The following is a 26,999-nucleotide window of genomic DNA, read 5'->3' as shown; positions in this document are numbered from 1 at the left end:
AACTTTTATAAAAAATCTTATGCATAAAAAATATATATATTAAAAATTAAACTTTTATAAATTATAAAGGTAAAAAAAAAGGATTTTAATATAATTTAGTTTTATTTTAAAAATTTTTTATAGCTAATTTACTTTACTTTTTTTATAATTTTTATATTAATATAAATACATGTAAGAAACGCGTTAGTGTTATAGTATTTTATATAAAAAGTAATTTAAATAATATTAAAATGCTACCTTTTTTAACTATAATTAAATTAATTATATTTTTTAGCCATGCTATTTTTAAGGTAAAAAAAAATTATTAGCTAACTAAATTAAAAATTTTAAATTTAATTTAAGTAATTAAAAAGCTATAATATATAATAAAATTATATTAAAAAATTATTTTTATTTATATAAACCATGCAAGTACTTTAAATATTATAAAGTAAAAAATATTAATAATAAAGTTACTTAAAAAGCTAAACCTTTACTTAATATAAGTATTAATTTTTTTATAATAGTTTTAACTTTAAATTTTATATAAGCTAAAAAAAATAAATATAATACCTAATACTTTATTTTACCTGCCTTTTTTTATATAAAATAATAATAAAAATTTAAAATATTTACTTAATATACTATATATAAATATAATAACTTTAATAATATAGTACTTTAAAAATTTTAAGTAAAAGTTATTATAAAAATATTTAAATAATAAAAAAAAAAAAGTTTTAAAAGCTAATATTAGTTTTAAATGCCTTGTAACACTATTTTATTAAATAAATATAAAGGGATTTATTTATATAATTTTTATAAAGTATTTTTTATTATAAAAATGTTATATATTTTTTTTATAATAAAAAAAAGTACTTAAGGTAGTATATAATAACAAGAAATATTTAAGTATTTACTATATATTAAAAAATTTATTTAATATATTTTTTTATTCTAAAAAAAAAACAAGTTTATAAATATATTATAGCTTGCTTATTATATTTATATTATAAAAAAAATCATAAATTATATAAAAGCTTATAATTAATATTATTACTAAATATTTTTTTTATACTATAATAATTAATATAATAACTACGCTATTAATAATATTTAATAACTTAAATACTATACTTACCTATATATATTACTACATAAAATATTTAATAATATTACTAGGTAAAAATAACTAAAAAGTGTATAAATAGGCTATAGCACTTTTAATAAAATAGGCTATAATAAATTAAAAACTTTTAATTATAATTATTAGTAATAAAAACTTAAAGTTTATTAGTAAACTTTAGTAAGTATTATTTACTAAGCTAAAAGTAAAACTTTACTTTATAACCACGTGGCATGCCTAGGTAAATAAATAAAATAAAAAATTAAATTAAATTATTAAGGTTTTCCTGCGCTATATTATTATAAGTTTAAAGTATTTAAATAAATAAATAAAAGCTTTATTATATTTATAAGTAATATTAAATACCTATACTAATACTTTAATAAAGTATTTACTATATAAGCTAATATATAACATAAAAATTTATATTATACTTTTTTTTTACTAGTATATTTCAAAAAATAAAAATACCTTTAAAAACTTTAAATATAAAAATAATATAATAGTAGCGCTTAGGCTAGTATAAATAAATATAAAATATTATTATAATAAAAGCTATAAGCTTATTATATTTATTTTAAAAAATTAAGTTAAGCTATGCTTATATAAAAAATATAAAATATAAGTAGTACTAAATAAAAAGCTTTTAGTATAATATATAGGTTTTTTTAAAATATTAAAAAAAGTTAAACCACTAGCTTATTACTTAAACTTTTTTTAATTAAAAATTATACCTGGTGATATTAATTATACACCTAAAAAAATACCTAAAAAATTTTTATATATAAATAAATATTAAGCCTGGACTATAACTAATAAAAAATAATATAAAAAAATTTTAGTTATATAAAATTAAGTATTTACTAGTAAAAAAATAAATATTAAATAATTTTAAGTATTTAATAAAGTAGCTAGGATAGTTTAATTACTAAAATACTTAATATTATAAATTACTTTTATAAAATATAAAAAAAATAATTAATTAATATAAAAAAATTATTTTAATAATATAGAACTATAAATTACCAAGTATAAATATTTTAAAGTTACTAAGTTTATTATAAACCTTTAGGTTACCTTTTAAAAACTTTTAAAAAAGCATGGCTATTTATATAAAATCTAGTTTTTATTACCCCTTTATTACTTATTACTACCCCTTCATGGCTTATTTTAATAATTTTTATTACTTATTTTAATAAATTTAGCTACCTTATTATTATAATTACCCCTAAGTTTTACTATTATTTTATATTTTTATATAATTATAATAGGTTATAACTTTTATAACTTTATATTTTTTTATATTTTTACCTTACCTTTTTCTTTAGCTTTACCTATTTTTTTATTATCTTATTTTTAGTTACTACCTTTTATTTTTTTATTACTACCTGTGTTTATTACTTTACTACCTTTTATTTTTTTTTAATAGTTAATTTTTTTTTACCTAGTAACTTTTAAAATAACACCTAAATAAAAATAAAATTTTATTAAAGGTACTACGGCAAGCCTTAAATTAAAAATTAAAAATTTAAAAAAAATAAATTAAGACTTTTTAAGCTAAAAAATATTTTATGCCTTAAATAAAATAGTTAAAATAAAGATTATTTAATAATTAAAAGCTAAAGTTATAAAACTTTATACTTATAATAAAAACTTAAAAATAACTTAAAGTAAAGCCCTGGCAAATAAACTTTTTTAGGTAAATTAAGTTAAAAAAATAAAATATAAAAACATGCTTAGCCTAAAACCAGCCCCTTAAATAATAATAATAATTTATAATAATAAAATTAAAAAAGTAACTAATTACCCTAAAAAAAATTAATAATAATATTTTATTATTATTAATAATAGCCACTTTTAAAATAAACTTAATAATATTTTTTAGTTTAAACAAACCTTTTTATATATTTATTTATAATATTAAGCCTTTATTAATAGTAATACACGCTTTTTAATAAATCCCTTATTAAAATAGCTAGTATTAAACCTTAAAAAAATAAAAAAAAGCTAAAAGTTTTAATTAGCATGTTAAATAATAAAACCTTATTAATATATAAAGTTTTAAGTATAAATTTATAAAAAGGTATATAATATTTATTAAAGTTATTATAACCCTAGTTAAAAAAATACTAAAGTAAAGTTTTTTATTATTATAGTTAATAATTAAATATTAACTTTAATAAATAATATTACTTAGTATCTTAAAATTAAATATCATGCAAGTTTTAAGAAATTACTTTATACTTATTTAAAAAGCCTAGTAAAAAATATACTTAAAGCCTATTTAAATAAAGTATTTATTTTAAAATATAAAATAAAACTTATATAATAAAAGTAGGTTATTACTTATAAATAATAAAAATTTTTATTAATTAAATAACTTACCAAGAATTTAGTAACCTGCTGGCTATTTAAAACTATAATATAAATAATTACCACGCTTAAATTTATAAATTTTATTATAAAAAGTTTAAAACTTATTATTAATATAGTTTATGCCCTTATTATTATAAATAAGGCTATTTATAAATTCTAAGAAAAACTTGTAGCAAAAGTTAAAAAAAAAGCTTAAAAGTTAATAAATTACTTAAAAACTTTAAGTAGTAGGAAAATAGCCTATTAATAAGTAAAATTACTTAATTTTATCCGCCTAGTATTAAAATGTTTATATAAAAAAATTTTTACCTAGTTAATAAAGGTATATAATAATAATATAAATATACCTTTTTTTAAAAATAATTATGCTATTAATTAAAAACTAGTTAATAAATTTATAAAAAAACTTAATTTTTTATAAGGAGACATTAAATCACAAGAAAAATAAAAAAAGTAGTTAAAACTTTTTTATTATTATAATTTTTAATAAAAGTAAAGTACTTATCCTATTCTTAATAACTTTATTAAGCCTAAATTTATTTAATTCTCGCGCTAATTTACTTGTTTTTATTTTTTTAAAACTTTTCTTACTAAACTAGGTAATTTTTTATTTTTTAAATAATTTTATTATTTTTTTTATTACACTATAACACTATTTTATTTTTTTAAAACTTTTTTTATTTTAAACTAGGCAACTTCTTGTTTTTTAAATAACTTTGCTATTTTTTTTATGCTAAAATATTAATATATTTTACTTAATAATATTAAGGACTTTCCTAGCTATTCCTTTCTTTAACTTTAACTAAAATTATAAAGTTAGGGGGGACTATTATAATTAATTTAACTAATACTATACTATATAATATTTAGTTATAGCTTAATTATATAAATAAAAAATAGTTAGCCCCTGGGCCATCCTTAAATAATTATTAATATTTTTATTTATAGTTATATTAACTCTTGTCCAGGTGTCGCCTGGTTGCTCCATAACAAAAATTTAGTATATATTTTAATTATTATTAAAATAGTATTATATACACGCTTATTATACTTTATAAATAATAAATTAATAATAAAGTTTATATTAATTTATTTTATAGGTGCCCTTAATAGGCTTAATAATTTTAATAATTTATATAATTTATGCTTATAAACCACGATTTATTAGTAATTATTATACTTTTTAATATATTTTTTAATATACTTAATTATATTTGGCTAATAATACCTTTAAAAAATATTTATAATAATTATATTAATACCTTAATACCTACCTTAGGGCTTATTATAATTTATTTTTATAATTTTTTTATAAAGTATTACTAACTTTAGCATATAAACTTAGTTTTTAAAGTATAATAAATTATTATTTATTACTTTTTAATACTTAAGGTTTTTTTTATAATTTAAATTTATAAGGTTATTTCTTATTTTTTTTAAACTTTTTATTATATTTTTAGGCTATTTAAAGTAGTTTTATAATACTTAATTATAATTTATATATATATAAATCCTTATTTATTATAGTAACTTATATATTAAGTTATAATTTAAACTTTAAATATAATAGTAATTAATTATTTAATTACTTTTATAATTTATAAAGGACTATCCCGCCTGTAACTTTTTTTTTTAAATATAATTTACTTTTTTATTTAAAGTATTTACTAGGTTTTTTGCCCCTAGGTAGTATTTAATAATAAAGTTAAAAGTTATAAATTTTTTAGCTTATTATACTTATTTTTATATTAAGTCCTTGGTTATTATAAATTATTATAATTTATTATAATTTATTATAATTTATAAGCACCTTAATAAAAGATTTAGTACTTTTAAGGTAATATTTTTAAATTTAAAAGTATTTTATAATTATAAGTATTTTAAAGTTATAGGTTTTATACTAGGTTTTTATATTTTTTAATTTATAGGACTAAAAGGTAATTAAGTATTATTATATATTTTTTATTAATTAAAATAATACTTTAATAATAGCATACCTTAAGGTATTAGTTTATAACTATATATATAATTTTAGGTTAAAGTATTATAATAATAATTATTTTATAAATTTAAAATATAATATATTAAATACCTTTAAGGCCTTGCCCTTTAATAAATATTTTATAATTATATTAAGTTTTATAAAGTTAAATAGCGCTACCGTGACTTAATTATAATTTTTAATAAATTTTTAATAAAAGTTATAAAATTTTAAAAAATATTATTTTTTTTATATTTTTTAATATTAGCTACTTTATAATAGTTTAAATTTTTTTTAATTTTATTTTAATTTTATTAGTAATTATAATAAAGCCTAAAAAGTTAATTTTTTTTAATATAAAACAAGTATTTACTAACCTTTATATATAACTTAAAATTATATAGCTTTTTAAAAATTATTTATATATATTATTTATGTTTTTTTTTATTTTTTAAAAAATAATAATATTATTTAAATAAATAATATAAATTATATTAATTAGCCTAGCTAGGGCGTGGTTTATATAAAATTAAAATATTATTAATATATTTATTAGTTTAAATAATATAACTTAATATTTATAAAGTTTAAATTATATTTTAAATATTATTTTTTACTTATTCCCCTTATAAATTTTAAGTTTATAATATATATTTTATAAATTTAGCTATATAAATTTTTTTTTATTTTTAAATAATTAAGGGTTATATTAAGTAATAATAATAAGTATATATTTTTAATTATAATAATATTTAGGCCTTAATAATTTATATAAAAATATAGGCTATTATTTTTTTTTAATATAAATAATATTAAAGCTCCCGCAAGGCTTTTTAATAAATATATTTAACTTTTTTTAAGGGCTTTTTTAATATATTTATATAAAACCTTAAGCTTTTTTAAAAATAATAAGTAAATATACTTATTTAAAGGCTTAGCACTAGGTTATAACTTAATTATATAATTATAAAATTAATAAAATATAAAAATATTTACTTTTACTTTAATGTGGCTACCTCACACACCTCTTACCTTTCTTACCCCCTGTATACTGTACGCTACGCTTACTAAGTACGCTACGCTTACTAAGCTAGTAGGTAAATAAGAGGCTTCCCCTTTTTATTAATAAAATATTATTATTTTTTAAGTTTTTATTTTACTTATAAGTGGTAGCATGTCCAGTGTGAATCCAGCCTTTTAATTTTTTATATTTACTTAAACTGCGAAATATATAATACTCTAGATTTTTAACTTTAATATTATATAAATAACATTTTATATTTTTTTTTAAAACACTTATATTTTTTTAGTCTTTTGCTTTCCCTTAATTTTTTATATTTACTTAAACTATAATATACACCAAGTGTTATGGCAGTGAATGGACTTTCATGAATGCTTGCTTGATTAATCTCCCTCCGCCAGGTGGCGGGAATAAGCTAAAGCTATTTAAGTAAAAAATAACTAATGCATAACTAAGCACCGTCCAAGGAGTTAAAAAAACTCCTGGTAATATAATATATACTAGTTATAAAAAAAAATATCTTAAATTTAAGGAGGGATGTTGTTGGCTTAACAAAAATAAATAAATATTAAAAAATTAAAGACTTTTTTGTTAGAATAATAAAAGGGGAAAAGCAAAAGCCTTTTTATTAAAATAGTAAAGTAAAAGGTAACAGTGTTGGGATAATAAAGCAAAAGGTAATAAAATAAAAGTATTAGAAAGTATAGGTGTTTTAAGTAACTAAAATATATTAAAAATTTTTATTATTTTTTTAAAGCTAGTACACCGTGCTAGGCGCTATGCTTTTTTTTTTTTAATTTTTTTTTAGGACGGTTAGGTGTTTATAAGCTAGCTTATTTTTAAAATAATAAAGGCTAAATTATTATAGGGAGCTTTAGCTTCTTAATTTTTAATTTTTTTTTAATTATTTAATTTTAGTAAATTTTAATAAAAGCAAAGTATTTACTGCCTTTACCGCGGCTAGCTAGGATTTTAACTTTTTTATTTTTATATTTTTAGGTAAAAAAAAAGGCTTTAGAAATATAAGCTGCTTAGGTTTTTTATTTTTAATATTAGGTTTAAAAGTTATAAAGGGTTTTATATTATTTTTAATATTAATAAAAGTTATTAATATTTTAGGTTTAGTATTAGGCTTGAAAGTTGGTCCTATTACTAAGGGCTTTTTAAAGGCTTTTTTAAACAAGTTTATGGTTAAGAGTTTTAAGGTATTAGTATTATTAAAAAGTTTTATAGTAAATTTAGTTAAGGGTTTTAAGGTTAAATTATTAAGCTTAATATTTTTAATTAAAAATTTTAAGCTAAAGGCAGCTATACTATAGTATTTTTTTTAAAAGGGCTTATTAGCTTTTAGTTTCGTGATTTATTTTTTAATACCTTAAATTATTTATAATAGCTTATTAAATTTTGTAATTATTTTTGGGGCTGCCTTAAGCTTTTTATTTTAAATATTATACTTAATTTTACTATGTTTTAGCTTTAGCTAGTTATTAATTAACTAGTTATAGCTATTTTTATTTTAATTTTTTTAATTTATTTTTTTAGCCTAGGCTTTATATTTTAAAAAAAATTTTATTATATATTAATATTTTTTTAGTAGCTTAGGGTAAAGTTTTTAAATTTTTTTAAATAATTTATACTTTTAATCTTACACCTTTGCGCGGTAAAGCAAAAAATTAAATTAAAAATTTTTAACCTTTTTAATTAGCTTTTACTTATAGGCTTTTACCTTTAATAATAGCTTTTATAAATAACTTAATTTTATTTAATAATTATTAAGCTATTTTATACTAGGGTAGTTTAGGTTAATATTATTACTAAGTATTAACCTTTAAATAATTTAATTAACTTTTATTTTAAACCTATAGGTTACAGGCATGTTTCTTGTAACTAAAAATTTACCCTTTTTAAAGTTAAGGCTAAGTTTAAAAACTAGTATTTTAATTATTATTATAAGTTTTTTACCTAGCTGCTATTTTAGCACTATTAAGTAATTATTAAGTAAAAATATATTAATTTAGTTAATACTAACCTTAATATTTTTAAAAAAAAAATAAAATAGTTTAATATTATACTTTTTTACTATTTTATAATACTTTTTTATTATTTTTGCGTTTATTTTCCCTATTTTTTTATTAAAAAAATATATAAGATTTTTATCTAGCCTTAATAATACCTTATAATTATAAATTTTTATTTACTTTTTATTATTAGTAACTTTAAATCCTTTAATTATAATATTTAAATTAAAGTTTTTTAATAACTTATATTACTTTTTTATAATACTATGCTATAAGCCTTTAGTTATAAAGCTAACTTTATTATACTGCCAAGCGGAAAGTTATTTAAAAAAATTTTTAAACTTAAAAGTTATTTAAGAGTTAACTTAAAAGTTATTTAAAAGTTATAAAGTAAAAAAATTAAAACAGCCTAAAGTAAAATAAAAATAGTGGATAACTTTAAGCACCTTAAAAAAAGGGATTTTAGTAAAGTAAAAAAATATAAAAGATCTTAATATATTAATAAAAATAGTAAAAAAATATTAGTAAACTTAAATATTAAGAAAAATTACTTTAAACTTTAATTTTAAAAGCTTATTAATAACGCCTGGAGTATAAGGAGCCCAGAGCATGGGAATATAAAAGGTAAAAGTAAAAGTAAGCTAAAAAAAGGTGTAAATAAACTTTAAGGGAAAGTTTATTATAAAAGCATGGGAATATAAAAAATAAAAGTAAAAGTAAGCTAAAGAAAAGGTGTAAATAAACTTTAAGGGAAAGTTTATTATAAAAGTTAGGGAAGCTTATTAAAAAGTAGTAGTAAATAAGGAAATAAAAGTAAAGTATAAAGTAAGGTAAGACTTAAAAGCCGCATATAAATTATAAAAATAAGAGTATTAAGTATAATAGGGATGCATAAAACTAGGTATACTAAAAGTAAAGTAAGGTAAAGGTATTTAAAAAATAAATATAAGAATAATGTTAAAGTAAAATACTAATAAAAGTAAAATAAGCTAAAAATTAGGCTAATAAAAATAAAGTAAGGTAAGAATTAAACCTTATTTTTATTATGCTTTTTAATTACTTTTTTTTTTTTATTAATTTTTGCTTATAAGGTATATTTTTTTTTAAATAATTTTTATTATACCTCTTTACTAGCTCGCGGGTGTTTTTAAAATATTACTTAAGGTACTAAAGGTCCTCCGTGTTAAAATAATTTTTTTACTTAATTAAATATTTATAGTTTTTATTTTTATTAAGTCTCCTGTTAATTAAGTAGTTAATTTTATATAATAATTATATATTATTTTTTTTAGCTTTTACTAGCTTTAGATTATTTATTATTTACTTAAAAGGGTTATCTTTTTATTTTATTTTTTTAAGGTGCGTAATACTAATTACTAAATAAATTTATTATTTTAAAAAAAAATTTAGTTTATAAGTAAGTAAATTTACCTTTACTAGTACTTTAAAAAAGCCTGCGTACTAATTTCTTAATTTTTTTTTAAAATTATTTTTACCTTATACCCTTAATATAAGCAAAGCATTATTTTTTTATTTTTTTAAAAATTAATTAGCTTATACTGCTTATTAAAATAACATTTTATTAAAAGTTATATTAATTTTAAAGCTTTTTATACTTTTTTTTATATAATAAAGGTTTATATTAATATAGCTAGGTTTTATTTTAGCCTAAGTAATAATACTAAATATAGCTTTATGCTATATATTAATTTATAAAAAAATTTATATATTAATAAGTTTTTATAAGTATTAAAAAACGCCTATATTTAGGGTAATACTTTTAGCTAGTTTTTAATACTTTTTAGGCTTGTAATTACATACCATAGGTATATTTTAATTTTTTAGTTTATTTATTTTAACTAGCTATTATACTATATATAATAAATAATTAAATACTTATTTTTAACCCCTAGCTTGCTAAAAATTTCACGCTATAAATTTACTAAAAACTTTAAATTTTTATTTAAAATAATTATTATTAGTAATCCTGAGTTACCTAACGCTAGGCGTTTTAATAAGGTATTAAACTAGTTTTTTACTATATAAGTATTTTTATTAAAAATTATTATTATATGCTTAGTAAATTTACATGTTATACTTATTAATATATTATACTAGCCTGTTTTTAGCAGCGCTAGTATAATATTTATTATTAATATATAAAAAAAAACTAGTAAAAATAAAATTAGGGCAAGTACTTTATAAGATTTATAATACCTTATACTTTTTTTATAATACTTAATATAATAATAAATATATATTTTTATTTTTTTCCTTTAGTTAAGGAAGGTTAGGCCTTTTATATTTATAATTATATTATTAGTTTTAGAATATTTATACTAATTATATACTAGTTTAATTATTTTTTTTATTAAAGCTTTAGGAATTACTAAATATTTTTTTAGTAAAAAATATAGGATATTATCACGTAGTTTATAAGGTAAAAAAATAGTAATTAATTTTTAAAAGTTTTTTTTAAAAGTTTTAAAAACTTAAAATAAGTATTTATTTTTTTTATACTTATTTTTAAGCTTTTTAGCAAACTTTTTTAATAACTTAAACATTAAAATCTTTTTAATAAATAATTTTATATAAAAGGCTGTTACTAGGGAATTTTTAAGCTAATTTTATGTAAAAAAAAATAGTTAAAATAAGGTGTTTAAAATAATATATATTTTTTTAGGCTTATAAAACCACTAAATATTAAATTATTAAAGGTATATTAAAGCAAGTGTTAGGTAAAAATTAGCTTTTACTAAATTTAAGGTATAAAGTAATTTTTACTTAGTAATATTTATATTTAAAGCATGGTTAGTTTAAAAAAATACTTTTAATTTAAATGCTTTAATTAAGTGCCTGGTTTTTTTTACTATTTAAATAATTTTAAAAAACTTTAATTTAATAGGCTAGTAGCGCGTCTTAGTACTATATAATAATTTATTAAAAAATAAAATAAATTATATTACTTTAGGTTTTAATAGCTTATATATAAAAGGGTTATAATTTAGCTTAAATAATATATTACTTATATTATTATATTTTAAATAAAAAGTAGATCCTTCGTGGCCTTTTTCTTTTAAAAAGTTAAAATTAATATCTAGCTATTTATTAGGGTTATAATAAATTAATATTATTAATATTTATTTTTATTAAAAAATTTAAAATGCCTCTAGCTTTTCTGCTATTAATTTTAAAATATATTATTTATTACTAAATTTTGTTTTAGCCACGCTTTTTTTAAGTAAAATTTCTTTAAATATAATAGTTTTTTTAGCTTATAAAAAAGCCTTTTTAGCTATAAACCAGGGAATATAAAATTTAAAATAATTAATTATTTTTAAGTAAATTAATAAATTTATAAACATGCAAGGGAATTTTAATTTTTTTAGTATTTTTAAATAATTTTTTATTATTATTAAATTAAAAGTAGAGACCTGTTATCTTAAAAAGGTTATTAAAAAAAAATTAATAAATATTTTTTTAAAATTTAGGCTAATATATAAATTATTATACTAGTATAATATTATATTTAGCTAGTTTTTATACCTTTTAAAATCCTGCAAGTAAACTATGTTATTATTTATATAAGTTTTATAAAACTTTTTATACCTTTAAAATAGTAGGTTTATTATCTGCTATATATATATAATTAAATTTATAAATTTTATTAAATAAATTAGTAGTTATTTTTAGCCCTTATATAATACTACTTTTAAGTACTACTAATTATTAAAATACACTTTTTATTAGTAAAAAAATAATATTATATTAAAAATTATAATAAATTAATATTCTTAAAGTTATATAATTATATTAGTTATTATTAAGCTTAGGTAAATATCCTAAATTATTTAAGTATTTAATATATATATATTTAGTACTAGTTAGGCCTTTTATTTCTTAACTTTATTTTTATTAGTTATTTAATATATTATAAAGATAGGAATATTTAAAGAGGTAAATAATTTTACCTAGCGTATTTTTTTTTTATATAGCTTATTAAATACTTTATTAACCTTTTTTTAGTTTTTCTAGCCTAGCTAGTAAATACAGGCTTGGCCTTTAATTAAAGCATGCTAGTTATACTTTATTTTAATTTTTATTTAAAGCTTTTAAGGGATTTATATAAAATAGTTTTTTTTTATATATTAAAATAGCAAGTTATAATATTTTAAAAATGTTAGTTAATTTTTTTTTTCCCGTAAATTATAATCCTATTAAAAAGGACTTTTTATAGCTTTATATTACTTATTATAGTAAAATAATTTTACTTATTTAATTTTAGGCTTTTTAAGAGCTTTTTTACTTTATTTTCTATAAATTTAAAAAAAATTACCACGAGCTTTATTAAAGTAATTTTTTTAATTATAAAAACCTTGGCTTTAGTTATTTTTAATAGTTATTTTAAATAAGCATGGTACTAAAGTATAATAAGCACTTTTAAAAAATTTACTATTAATATATATATAAAAAAGGCATTTACTACATAAGTAAATAGTAATATTTTTTTTTACTACTTAGGATTAAAAATATAGTTTTTATTCTTTAGTAAAAGGCTTTTTAGCCTTACTAAAATTACTAGTAAAAAGCAAGCTAGTATAACTATTTTTTTTTTATAAAAATAGGCCTTGGCTATTTATAATAATATTTTTTTAGGGTAATTATAAAGCATAATATAATATTTTTATAAGTAACTATTATTAAGGTTTTTTTAGTAAAGTTAATTACCATGCTATATAATATAATTATATTAATTTTTAATAACATATTAGGCTATAGGGCTTTTATTAGGTATGCTTTATATTTTATTACTACTAGTATATTTTTATTACTAATTTTAGCAGGAATATATAGCGTTAATATAGCATAGGTATTACTTATAATATTATTTTTAATTTTATAAATAAATATTAGCTAGTAATGCTTAATATTAGCCTTAAAGTAATACTTATTTAAAAAGCCCTTATTAATTAAGGTAATTATTAATCCTGTGTCCAGGCATATTAATACTAGTTATTTTTTTATACTTAATATACACTAAATTTATATATATTTTTAGTTATAAAATCCTAAACTATTTAAAGCTAGTATAGCTATTTTAGGTGTAAACTTAACTATTAAGTATAAAATTAGCTTAATAAAATAAATAAAAATATTATTATATTTATTATAAATATATATATATAACTTATTTAACAAGGGGAACCAGGCTTTATAAATATAATATTAAACTTTTTTTTTTTTAATATAATTATTAGCGTGATTAGCGTTATTTTTTTTATTTAAATTATATTTTAAACTATTACTTTTAAATTTACTTTTTTTTTTTTATAGTATGCTTGCACGTGTCTAGGGCGCCAGCCACGGCCTTTAAAATTTTTACTATTATATTTATAGTTTTTTTTATATTTATAGTTTTTTTTATAGTTTTTTAGGTAATTAAAATAATTAAAATATTTATTTTTATTATTATTAAAGTGTTAGACTTTTTTTTTTTTCCGTGGTTTTTTAAGTTATTCTTTTGCTAAAATTTTTAGTTATTATTAATAATTTTCCTAGCTATAGGGTAGTTTTAACACGTGGCATATATATTATTATAATAGTTATTATAATATTTATTATTTTTAGGGTTATATACATAAGTTTATTTATTATAAAATACTACTACTTTAAATAATATAAATTTATTATGCTAATTAAACTACTTACGCACTAGGGTATTTATAAACTTGGTAATTATTATTTAAAAATAAGGCTTATTTATTAATTTTTTTAAAGTAATATTAAAATGGCGCCAAGCTATATAAATTTAATTATAAGTATTATAATTATTATATTACTAAAATAGTACTATAATATTACTAATATAAGTAAATAAGAATTTATTAGCTTGTATATTTAAAATAGTAAACTTTGTATTTTTTAGTATTTAATAAAATTAGTTTAATAAGTATTAAAAATAGTAAGTTAGGATTTTATACTAAGCCTTAATATTATTAAAGTAAATAAGCCTAATTTTTATTATTATATTTATTTTATTATTTTACTAAGTTACTATTTTACCTTAAAAATAGCTATTTAGTATTATTAAAATTTTAGCTATATTTTATATTTAAAAGTTTATATATAAGTAGTTACAAAAAAAGTACATGTTTATATAAATAACTTTATTATTTTTTTTTAAAATTATTACTAGAAATAATATTTAATTTAAAATAACTAATATTATTAACTTTAATAAAGTAATTATTATTTTTATAAACTCCGGGAACTAAATATAAATAAGCTACTTATTAAAAATATGTAGGATAAGTTGCTTACTATTAATATAAAATAATAAAAGTAGGTAATAAATATACTATAAAAATAAATAGTAAATATTAAAAATAAGCTTTAGCAGGAGTAGGTAAAGTATATTAAAAATAAACTTACTAGGGCGCTTAAAAATAAAATATTAAAATATTATTTTTTAACTAGCTATAACTAGCTAGGGCATGCTATTATTATAAAAAATTTTATTAAGTAGGTAAAACCTAAATATTTTAATACTATAATATTTACTAGTAAAATACTTAGGTATTTTACTAGTATTAAAAAAATATTATATATTAAAATTAATTAGCTAATTAAGCTACTTATTATAGTAAATTTATATAGTTTTATAATTATTATACTAGGGGGTAGAATTAAGCTAGTAGCTATTTTACTTACTAAAAGTATAGTTAAAATATTAAAGTACTTAATAAAAAAGGTAAAAGGGCGCTTTATACAGGCTAAAAAGTATTTATAAGTTATTAAGTTATAGCTAGTGGTTATATTACATGCTAGGCTAGTAATAAAAAGTTTTTTAAAATTTTAATTATAGCTTATACTAGCTATTTATAAGTAAGGCTAGTAGGTAGTAGTAATATTATATACTATAATTTTTATATAATAACTAAAGTTAGTACTACAGGCGGTGCTATTATTTAAGTATTAAAAAAAATAAGTAAAAATGGCCCTGGGCGTTTTTAAGGTTTATTTATTAATAATAATAATAAATAATATATAATAGTAATACCTAGTAATAATATTTTATTATAAATAAATAATTAATAATTAACTATTTTTAAAGCTTGGGTTGGCCTACTTATTAATAAGGTTTACTTATTATTACTTATTTTACTGCTTTTTAACACGGTTTTTTAAATTTTTAAGATTAATAGTAAGGTAAAAAAAGCATTAAAATTACTTAAAAGTAAAATTAAAATTTTTATTAGGCAAGATTAACCTAAAGCTAGTAAAGTACTTAAAAAAACTACTTTAAGTAAAGTAATTATATTTAGGTTTTTTATTTTATTATAACTTTTTAGTACTAGCCTTATTTTACTATAACTTTTTAATATTAGCCTTTAAAATTATAAATTTTTTTTATTTAGGTTTTTTATTAATATATAGCATGTTTTTTTTTAAGTTATTACCTAGGTAAAGCTTTTAATTAATAAAGCAAGTTACTTAATCTTAAAATTATTTAGTTTAACTTTAATAAGTAAACTTAAAATTTAAGGTGTAGGCACTAGTATTATAATAAGGTTAGGTAAGCTAAAAAAGTAAATAAAATATTTTATTTTTAAAAGTTCTAGTTAGTAAACTGGTTCCGGAGGTAAGGTTAATTAAGTAAAAAGGTAATTTATAAAATATTTTAAAAAATAATGTTTTAAAGAATTAAGCTGGTTAATAAATTTAAAAAATATAATAAGTGTTAGTTTAGGTTTTTTTTTAGCTACTAGCTAAACTATTTAATTAAAATAGTTTTTATTTTTTTTTAGGTAGTTTAAATTTTCTTAAAACTAATAAACTACTGCTTTAAAAAAAATATTTTACCTAATAATTAAATATTAAAAAAAAGGGATTTTACTAATTTTTACTATTTATATTTATTATTTAATATTAAAATTAAATAAGACCTTAATTAAGTCCTTTTTTAAGGTTAGTAAAGCTTAAGTTTTTATTATAAAATATTTTTTACTAAAAATTATAAACATAGTAGCAGGGTTTTGGGGAATACTTTTATATTTTTATATTTAATTTTTAGGAATTTAATGATTTTTACTGCTTGGCGGTTTAATAATAGTATTATTAAAAAACTAAAGGTTAATTTAAATATAAAACAAGCTTAAGAATCTTAGGAAAAAATTAAGAAAAAATTAATAAAAAAAAAGTACTAGAAAAATATGGCTTTTAAAGCATTAGTTTAAAGGTTTAGCCAGGAAAAATACAAATATTAAAAGTAATATTACGCGTTTAAAATATATTAAAATAAATAAATAACATGTTTTTAACACATAATGCCCTTGGTAGGTTAAAAGGGCAAGGTCTAGGTTTAAAAAAAAAAGTAAGGTATTTAAAAAAATTTAATTAAGTAAATTAAGCTTTTATAGGTACCCAGGTTATAATTTAAAAGTTAGTTACTTAATATAAAAAAAAATATAATAAATTAATAGTAAAAATAAAGGCCGGGAGTAAATTATAAGTTATAAGGTGTTAAAAAAGGGATACTAAAAAAAAGTAATATATAAAAAATATAAGTTATACTAAATAATTAAAGGCCCTAATTATTAAAAAATAATGTTATTATATATTATGGCAGTAAATAAACTTTTATAAATACTTACTTAATTAATCTCCCTCTGCCAGGTGGCAGGAATAAGCTAAAGCTATTTAAGTAAGAAATAACTAATATATAACTAAGCACTGTCCAAGGAGTTGGAGGAACTCCTGGTGGTGTAACACCAAGCAAGCTCTAGATTTTTAATTTTAATACCTTATAAAGCATAATTCACGTTTTTTAAAATAACTAAATTTTAATTTACTTTATTCCTAGTATTTGCCTTTTGCCTGGTTGGACCTTTATAAACCAAGTAATAATATTATTACTTTTTTTTTTTTATAAACATTGGCCTGAAGTAATTTTGCTATTATTTTATTATATTATGTTTTTTTTACTTAGCTAGCACTAAGTACCCCTTTATTAATAACTAACATGTCCGTTTTTAGTTTAACACGTTTATTTATTTTAAATAAATATTAAGCAGCCTTAATAAACATCTTTATTTTTGCTTAGCCAAGCTAGGCTATTAGCTAAATATATATTATTTAGTAATTTTAAGCTAATTATATATAAATTAACTACTAGGTTTAATAATTTATTTATTTACCTATATTATATTTACGCTTCCAGCCCCCTTTTTATTATAAAATCTTAAGTATTTTATTAATTAGTTTATTAGTTAAACTACACTTAGTAATACTATTAAGAAATTCCTGTATTTTATTTATACCTTTAAAATTAATAATTTTAAAAAGTTTATTAAGTAAAAAGCAAAGAACTCTAGTGCTAAGGTAAATAATATTATATTACTAAATTTATTAGGCGTAGCTTGGCCGTGTTTATACTTTATATTTTATTTATATTTTTAATTATGCTTTATATTTAAAAAATATTTTTTACACCTTTAAATAATAAGGTATTTTTACTAAAACCACCTACTACTAAACTAGTTTCTTACTATATAAATATAAAAGTTATTATAAATATAAAAAGTAAAAGCAAGAGATATTTAATAGTTCCTAAAAATAATAAAAAAAATAAGTTAGCTAATATAATAAATAAAAACTTATTATAAAAGTTAAAAAAGCTTACATGTAAATATCCTTTATTATATTAAAGCTTAAAATTAAGAAGTGTAATATTTAAATTATTTAAAAATATTATTAGCTTTGGTTAATAGCCTGCTCCTTTTTTTAAAAAAAAATCCTTAAAATTCTTAAAACCCTTAAAATTTTTAATATTAAAAAGCGCCTAAACCTAGTCTTAAAAATATTATAACTTTATTATTAATAATAAATAACAGGCTTACGCAGCTTAAGAATTATAAAAATTATTTTTAATAAAAAAATTACCTATAATAGCCCCATAAGCAGCACGAAAACTATAAACCTAAATAATTATATTAACTAGTAGGTAATAATAATAATACTTAGTATACTAGCACCTGGAAGTTTAATAAAGTTAGTTATTTTTAGCTTAATATAAAAAATAATATTATTATTAAGTAAAAGGGAACTGCCATATTTTATAAAAATATTTATACTTTTATTTTATGCCTTAAAAATATTATATTTTATAAGGGTTTTATTTATATTTATTACTTTAGGTACTTTATAAATTATTTATATAAATACTTTAATATAAAATACTTAAAAATATTAAAATTATCCAGGGACATTGCGCGTGTAAGGCGCTTTTATATACTGCGCTAAAATTAAAAGAACATAAATTACTATAATAAAAAAGCATTATATATTTATAATAGGAACTAATTACTAATTCTTTAAGTTAAAGTTTTAAGTTAAACTTAGTATTTTATATATTATATAACTAACTACTACCTTAGCACGCGGTTAAATTAATACTAAAAATTTTTTATTAAGTAGCCTTAGGCTGCTAAATTATATTATTATAATATTATATAGTTATAATACTATAATAATAATAATAATACTTTTTTTTAAGTTATTACGTTTTTATAATTTATAAATTTATATTTTTTTTTATAAAAAATAATTTAAATTATAAATTTTATCGCGTGCTATAAATAAGCTATTTTTAAGTTTATAAAGTATTATAGTTTATATATAATTTATATTTAAAGTTAAAAGTAAAAAATTAATTTAATTACCTTATTTTATTATTAAATTTAAATATAGTATTATTGCCTGCGGTAGCTAGGTATAATATTTTAATTTTAATATTAAAGCACCCTTGTAATCTTTTTTTTTAATTTTTTTAATATTTAAAGTAAGATAGCTTTTATAAATATATACCTTTTTTATTATATTTTTATTATTTTTTAATTATTTTATTATATTCCTAAAATTAAAATATTTTATATTTATTTTTTTTATGCTTTTTAAGCATGGTATTATTTATTTTAATAATATTAACCATGTGTTAATATTATTAAGCCTATATATTTTATTTTACTTTATACTTAGTTTTTATAATAAGGCTTTAAGTTTTAAATAACTAAATCTTCTTATTTTTACACTTTTTTTAATACTTTTAGTAGTTATTTATAATATATTATAGTTATTTTATTTTAATTATTAATATATTATTATATTAGCCTTTTATTTATTTTTTTATGCCTTGCTACGCATTTACCTTTTTAATTTAGTTAATAAGTTTTTTATATTTAATTTTTTTATTTTTTTATTTTTTTATTTTTATATTTTTAAAACTATTTTTAATAGTTAAATTAAATATAATTTATTTTTATTATAGTCTTTATTATATTACATGTTTTTAATCTTATTTTTTTAAGGTTTTTTATGCTTGCTTTTTGCTTTATATTTTTTTATTTTAATACTTAATATAGTTTTATATCGCGCTTTAAATACTATTATTAATAATTATTTAGCTTATTATAATATTTTATTTTATATTTTTTTATTATAGTAATTAAGCCTTAGTTTTAGCCTTTATTTTTTATTTTATTTTTAATATATAAAAATTATATTTCCCTGCCCATGCTCGCGTAGTATTAATTATTAATATATTTTTTAAAATTACTTATTTTTATTACGCTCGCGCCGCCGCCTTTATTATTAATTTTATTATTATTATTATTTTTATATTTTTAGTATAACTCCCGGCCCCGGCCCTTGCTTTTTTAATTACTTTTTTAATTATTATTTTAGCCTTACTTTTTTTATTATTTTTTAATTTACTTTAGGCTTATTATTTTTAGTACATGCTTTTTATTATATAAAAAATTTATTATTATTTTTATATATAGGTAATAACTTATTATTTTAAGTATATTAAGCCCGCGGGTAAAAAATATAATTATTATAAAAATAATTATAAGACCCTAGTAAAGTATATTATATTTAATATAATTATAATTTAATTAAAACTATTTTAGGTCCTAGGCCTATATAATATTATATATATTAATAATAATAATTTATAAGAAAATATAAATATTATAATATTAAAAAATACTTATAATACCCTTTTTATAGCTATTTAGGCTATTATAATTATAAATATAATTATTTTTTTTATTAATTTAGTTATATTAATATTTAATTTAAAAAATTTTTAGCTAGTGCCCGTGTGGTTTATAATAATATTATTATTTATAAGTTATAATTATATTTTATTAATATTATTTATATTAATATTACATGTAATTTTTATTTAGGCCTTTAGGTTATTTATTATTATTACCTTAGTAATTATTTTTATTTTTTATACTAGTATAGCCTTAGCTGCTAATTATATATTTATATATTTAATTTAATTTATATTATATTACTAACCYTATTATAAATTTATATTTTTTTTAATTTAGCATGTATTATGCTATAACACTATTTAAGGTTATTATTTAATTAATTTTTATATTAAGGGTTAGTATTAATGCCCTGCTAGGTATTATTTTTATATTAAGTATTTAAAATTTTATATATTACACCACCTAGGCACTTATTTAAGTTTTATTTTTTATTTTATTTTATTTTATTTTTTATTTTTTTTTATTTTTTTTTATTTTTTTTTATTAAAGGCCCTGCGGGCACCGTTAATTAATAAAAATAAAATATACTTTTTTTTATAATTACTTAAAGTAAACTTTTAAGTATACCTTTTTTTTATCCTTTATAATTTATTTTTATAAAATTATTTAAACTTATTAAATATTATAATTTTAATAATATAAGCCTTTAATTTTTATATATTATTTTTTATATTATTTTAACCCTGCTACTTTATGAAATATTATACTTTACTTTTATATTTATAAATATTAAAATTTTTTTTAATAAAGTATTTTTTTTACTATTTACTAGTATAAGACTAATATTTAGCGCTTAAAATAAGTTATTTTAATAGGGTTTTAAAAGTATAATATAAAAAATATGATATAATATAAAAAATATTATATAATTAGTATATATTTAATAAAAATAATAGCTTATATAATTACCTTTTTTATTTTATAATTATTAAAAATAAGCTAATAAATATTTTACTTAATTTATAATTTAGCCTCGCGGACTTAATATTTTTTATATAAAGTATAATATAATTATTAATTTTAAAATTTATTTTTTTATACTTTTTATTATATTATATAATTATTACTTTTTTAATTTTTATAATTACTTTTTTAGCTTTATATAAATCTTTTTAAATTTTATAGCTTTTTAAAGTTTAATATTTAATATATACTTAGGTTTTTTAATATTAATATATATAATAACTTTTAAGTTTATAAAAGCTTTAATAAATATATAACCTATAAATTATTTATATATATTATTATTTATAAATTATATTATTTTAATTTAGTATAGCTAATTATTTTAGTACTAGTTAATATAAATATAAAAATAATACTTAAAAACTTGGTTTTACCTTTTAGTTTAGTTATTTATTTATAAATAATATATAATAAATAATTTTTATTTTACGCCTAGGTAGTAACTTAATATAATTTAAAATATATTAATAAAAAGGCTTTTACGGATATTAATTATATTTTTTAATATATTAATAAAGTAAAAAATATTATTTATAAGGGTATTTATAAGTTATTTTATATTAATACTTTTTAAGTAAAAAATATATTATATAAATTTAGTATATATTTTAATTATTACTAAAATAGTATTATACACTCGCTTATTATACTTTATAAGTAATAATTTAATAATAAAATTTATATTAATTTATTTTATAAGTATTTTTAATAAGTTTAATAATTTTAAAAATTTATATAGCTTGTGTTTATAAACCATAATTTATTAATATTTATTATATTTTTTAACATGCTTTTTAATATATTTAGTTATATTTAGCTAATAATACCTTTATAAAATATTTATAATAATAATATTAATACCTTAATATCCGCCTTAAGGTTTATTATAATTTACTTTTATAATTTTTTTATATAATACCACTAACTTTAGCATATAAACTTAGTTTTTAAAATATAATAAACTATTATTTATTATTTTTTAATACTTAAAATCTTTTGCGCGTTTTAAATTTATAAAATTATTTTTTATTTTTTAAACTTTTTATTATAGTTTTAGGCTACTTGTAGTAGTTTTTTAATATTTAATTATATATAGCCGCGTATAGCATGACAAGTTAAAAAGTAGTTGATTGCTTTATCTACGCTATCCCTAGCTAATTAAAAGTAGGCTTAGTGTAAGTAATAGCCCGTGGTAAAATATATATACCCGTGGAGTGGTTATAGTACCTAAAAATAAAATAATTAATATTTTTATAAATATATGCAAAAAAAATAAATAAAGCTAAAAAACATGCTAGTATTTATAAGTAATAAAAGCCTTAAAAAATAAAAAGTGTATTTAGTATAAAAAAAATAAAATATAAAGCGTGAAGCAGCGCAAGATATTTATAGTTTTAAAAAATAAAAGCTTATATAAAGTGCATATACCAGGCACGCATAAAAAAAAGAAATAAAAAAATATAAAATAAAATATAAAAAAAACATAAAGTGCAAGATTTAAAGGGTATAATTTTAAAAAAAACATGTAAAGTACTAGGCAAAGCCTTGCTTTTTTAAAATATTTTTTACTTTATTTAATAAACCCTAGTCCTAAATTAGTTTATTAAAAATATTATTATTTTTAAAAAAGCAAAGCTTTATTTAAGCTAGTATATAGTACCCTTTTTTATTAAATAACTAGTTTTTTTTTATAAATTTAGGCACTTTATAAATTAAATACTTAAAAGGCTTGCCCTAAGGGTGTTTTAAATTATAATTTTAATATAATTTAAATTTTAAGTATTTATAAAGTCCTTGTAATCCTACGGGCTAGTTTATAAATTATTTAAATAAGTTATTAATAAAAATTATTATATAAAAATACTTAGTAGTAAATTATATAATTTTTATACTTTAATTAACCTAGTTAATTTATTTTTTTAAGCCTATTATAAAAATATTTTTATATTTATTAAATAATAATTAATAATTAATAAAAGTTCTTACTTATTTAGTTACTTGTCCTTGTTTTTATTACTTTTAAAAAAAGTAAATATATTATATAATTTATTAAAAATAGCTTTATTTTTTTTAAAATAAGCCTATTTTTTTTAGCTTTTTTTAATAGCTTTTATTTTTAGTATTTTAATTTATTTATTAAGGCTAAAAATAATAATAATATCTTATAATTATTTAATTTTTTTTTAAAAATTTTATTATATATAATTACTTATTTTTTTTAGTTTATAAGCTTTTTAAAAAAATATATTTTATATACTAGTTTATTTTTATAATTTTTTTTAATTAAAAGTATAAAATACCTTTTTATAATTATTATTAAGCTTTAAATTATAATTAATTATATTTTATTTATTAACCCACTTTGCGTACTAGTTTTTAAAAATAATTTTTTTATAATTTTTAAATAAAAGTTTCTTATACTTATTAAAAAGGTAAAAAAATAAATATTTAAACTTTTATTTATATATATTAATATAAAAGTTAACTATTTTATTTAAATTTTTTTTTTATATTAATAAAGTATAACCTATAATTTTTAACTAATTAATATAATATTTATAATTAGCTTAGCTTACTTATATAATTATTATAAAAAATAATTTTACATTTTTTATTATTATATTACTTAAACTCTTATAGCATAGGTTATAAAAAAAGCTTATTTTATTATTTAAAAGTAATATTAATATTATTATAAGCCTAAAACTTTTTTTTAAGCTTATTTATTAAATATAAATTTAAATTTAGGTATATATAGCTAACTTTTATACTTAAGGCTTTAATAATTTATTAAATAAGTATTATTAATAAATTAGCAGGCAAGGTAAAGTTTAATAAGTTAGTTATTATAATATTAATATTATAAAAATTATTATAAAAAAGTAAAATAAAAAAACTTTATATTTTTTATTAATATTATACTTAGCTTTATTTTATTTATACCTTTATTTAATAAGCTTTATAAATAATAAGATATTCTTGCTTTTTTTTTAAGTTTTTTATAATTTATATTAGTAAAAAATATACTAAACATGGTCTTAAAATTTATTATATATTTAAATATAAATAAGCCTTCCTTAAAAGGTATATTAAATTTTAAATAAACTATTAATTATAATAAAGGCCTAAAAATAAGTTTTATAAAAATTATTTTTAAGTAGCTAGCAAGTATTTTTTTTAAAAATAATAAAGTTTTTTTTTATTATATAAAATATATAGTAGGGTTTAATATTTAAAAAAATATATTATAAAAAAAAAGGCGGGGTAAATAAAAAATTTAAAAAAAGTAATATAATAATATAAAAAAAAATATAAAAAAAAAATAAGTATAATAAAATAAATATAATAAGTATAAAACCTTTTACTAGGTTATATTTTTAGTAGCCTTAAATAAATATTTTTTATTAAATTTAAATAATAACTTATTATATTTAAGATTATCACGCCTTACCTATTAATTATTATTTATAAAGTATTTTTTTAATAAATAAGGTATTTTAAAAAAGCGTTTTTTACCTATTATATTAATAAGTTTATTTATTTAATAACTTTTTTACTTTATATATATTTTTTATATTTAAATTTTTTTTATTAATTATAGCTAGTAACTTAAGGTACTTTTAATATTATAAATTAATATTACTTAAAGCTAGCTTAAGCTAGGTAATTAAAATTATTAAATAAATTTTTTATATTAAAAATAAATTATTAAAATAATATATTAATTTTTTAAGTACTTAAGCATGGTAAATAAGCTAGCAAGTTATTTTAAAAATTTTAATAAAATTTTATTTAAAATAAGTAATTAATAATTTTTATATAACCTTAGGTACACCTAGTTATTTACTTTAAAAAATAAAAAATTATACTTTTTATTATATATACTTTTTATATATACTAAAGTAAACTTTATTACCTTTTTTATATTAAAGTAAGCACTAAAGTCTTATTTAAATATATTATATAATAAATTTTAAAATAATAATATATTTATATTAAATAATAATTTATAAAAAGTTACTTTAGTTAAGCTACTTAATAAAAAATTTATAATAAATATAATTAAAAGTAATAATAAAAGTTATAATAATTTATAAGTTATATTATAATAAAGTATAATTTTAATATATTATATTATTTTTTTAAATTAATTATTAATTTATAAATAACTTATTATTAAGTAATATTAAAAAGTTTTTAGCTTATTTAACATGCCCTTTTAAAATTTATTTAAAAACTTTTTATTTTTATTATTAAAAATAAAAGCGCGCGGGATGCCCTAGTTTATACTTTAAAAATAATTAATTAATATATATTTTTATTTATATATTATAAATATTTTTTTTTAATAATATACCTATATATTTTATAAACTTATTTACTAAAATTAAAGCTATGTTAAAATTAGTATTATTTATTAAAAATTTAGGTTTACTATTTAAAATATATTAATATTTAAATAATATTATTATAAAGTTTATAATAATTATATTAAATAAAATTAAAGTAAAAATAATTAGTATTAATAAATTATAAGGCTAATAATATTAAACTTTATTTTTTAAGTATAATAAGCACCTTATAATATATTACTTTAATAGCTTTTAGCTTTTATATAATATTATGCTTTTTATAGCCTTTTAGTATAACTTAATACCTTAATAATTATACTTATTATAAATTATTTTAAAAATATTTATAAATACAAATTTTAGTAAATATAATTATAGTTTTTTTTATATAACTAGCTTATTATTTAAGTTTTTAAATATATTATTTTTTAATATAAAAAGCAGGCCGTTTTATATACTATAAAAAAATATAATTTTTATTTTTTTTTATTAATACTAAAATTATAAAGGCTTAAAAGTTATTTTTATACTATTAATAAATATACTTTTTAAACTTTTTAAATAGCTAAATTAAAAAAATTATGAGGCGCTTTTGTATACTATGCTGAGATTAGGAGAACATAAATTACTATAATAAAAAAGTATTATATATTTATAGTAAAAATTAATTACTAATTTTTTAAGTTAAAGTTTTAAGTTAAACCTAGTATTTTATATATTATATAACTAACCGCTACTTTAGCGCGTGGTTAAATTAATATTAAAGTTTTTTTATTAAGCAGCCTTAGGCTATTAAATTATATTATTATAATATTATATAATTATAATATTATAGTAATAATAATAATACTTTTTTTTAAGTAATCACGCCCTCGCGATTTATAAATTTATATTTTTTTTTTATAAAAAGTAATTTAAATTATAAATTTTATTAAGCATTATAAAATAAGCTATTTTTAGGTTTATAAAGTATTATAGTTTATATATAATTTATATTTAAAGTTAAAAGTAAAAAATTAATTTAATTACCTTATTTTATTATTAAATTTAAATAT

The sequence above is a fragment of the Aspergillus mulundensis genome (genome assembly GCF_003369625.1).
Source record: "Aspergillus mulundensis strain DSM 5745 chromosome Unknown scaffold_20, whole genome shotgun sequence".
Taxonomy (NCBI): Eukaryota; Fungi; Ascomycota; class Eurotiomycetes; order Eurotiales; family Aspergillaceae; genus Aspergillus; species Aspergillus mulundensis.
This window is presented reverse-complemented; position numbering follows the sequence as displayed.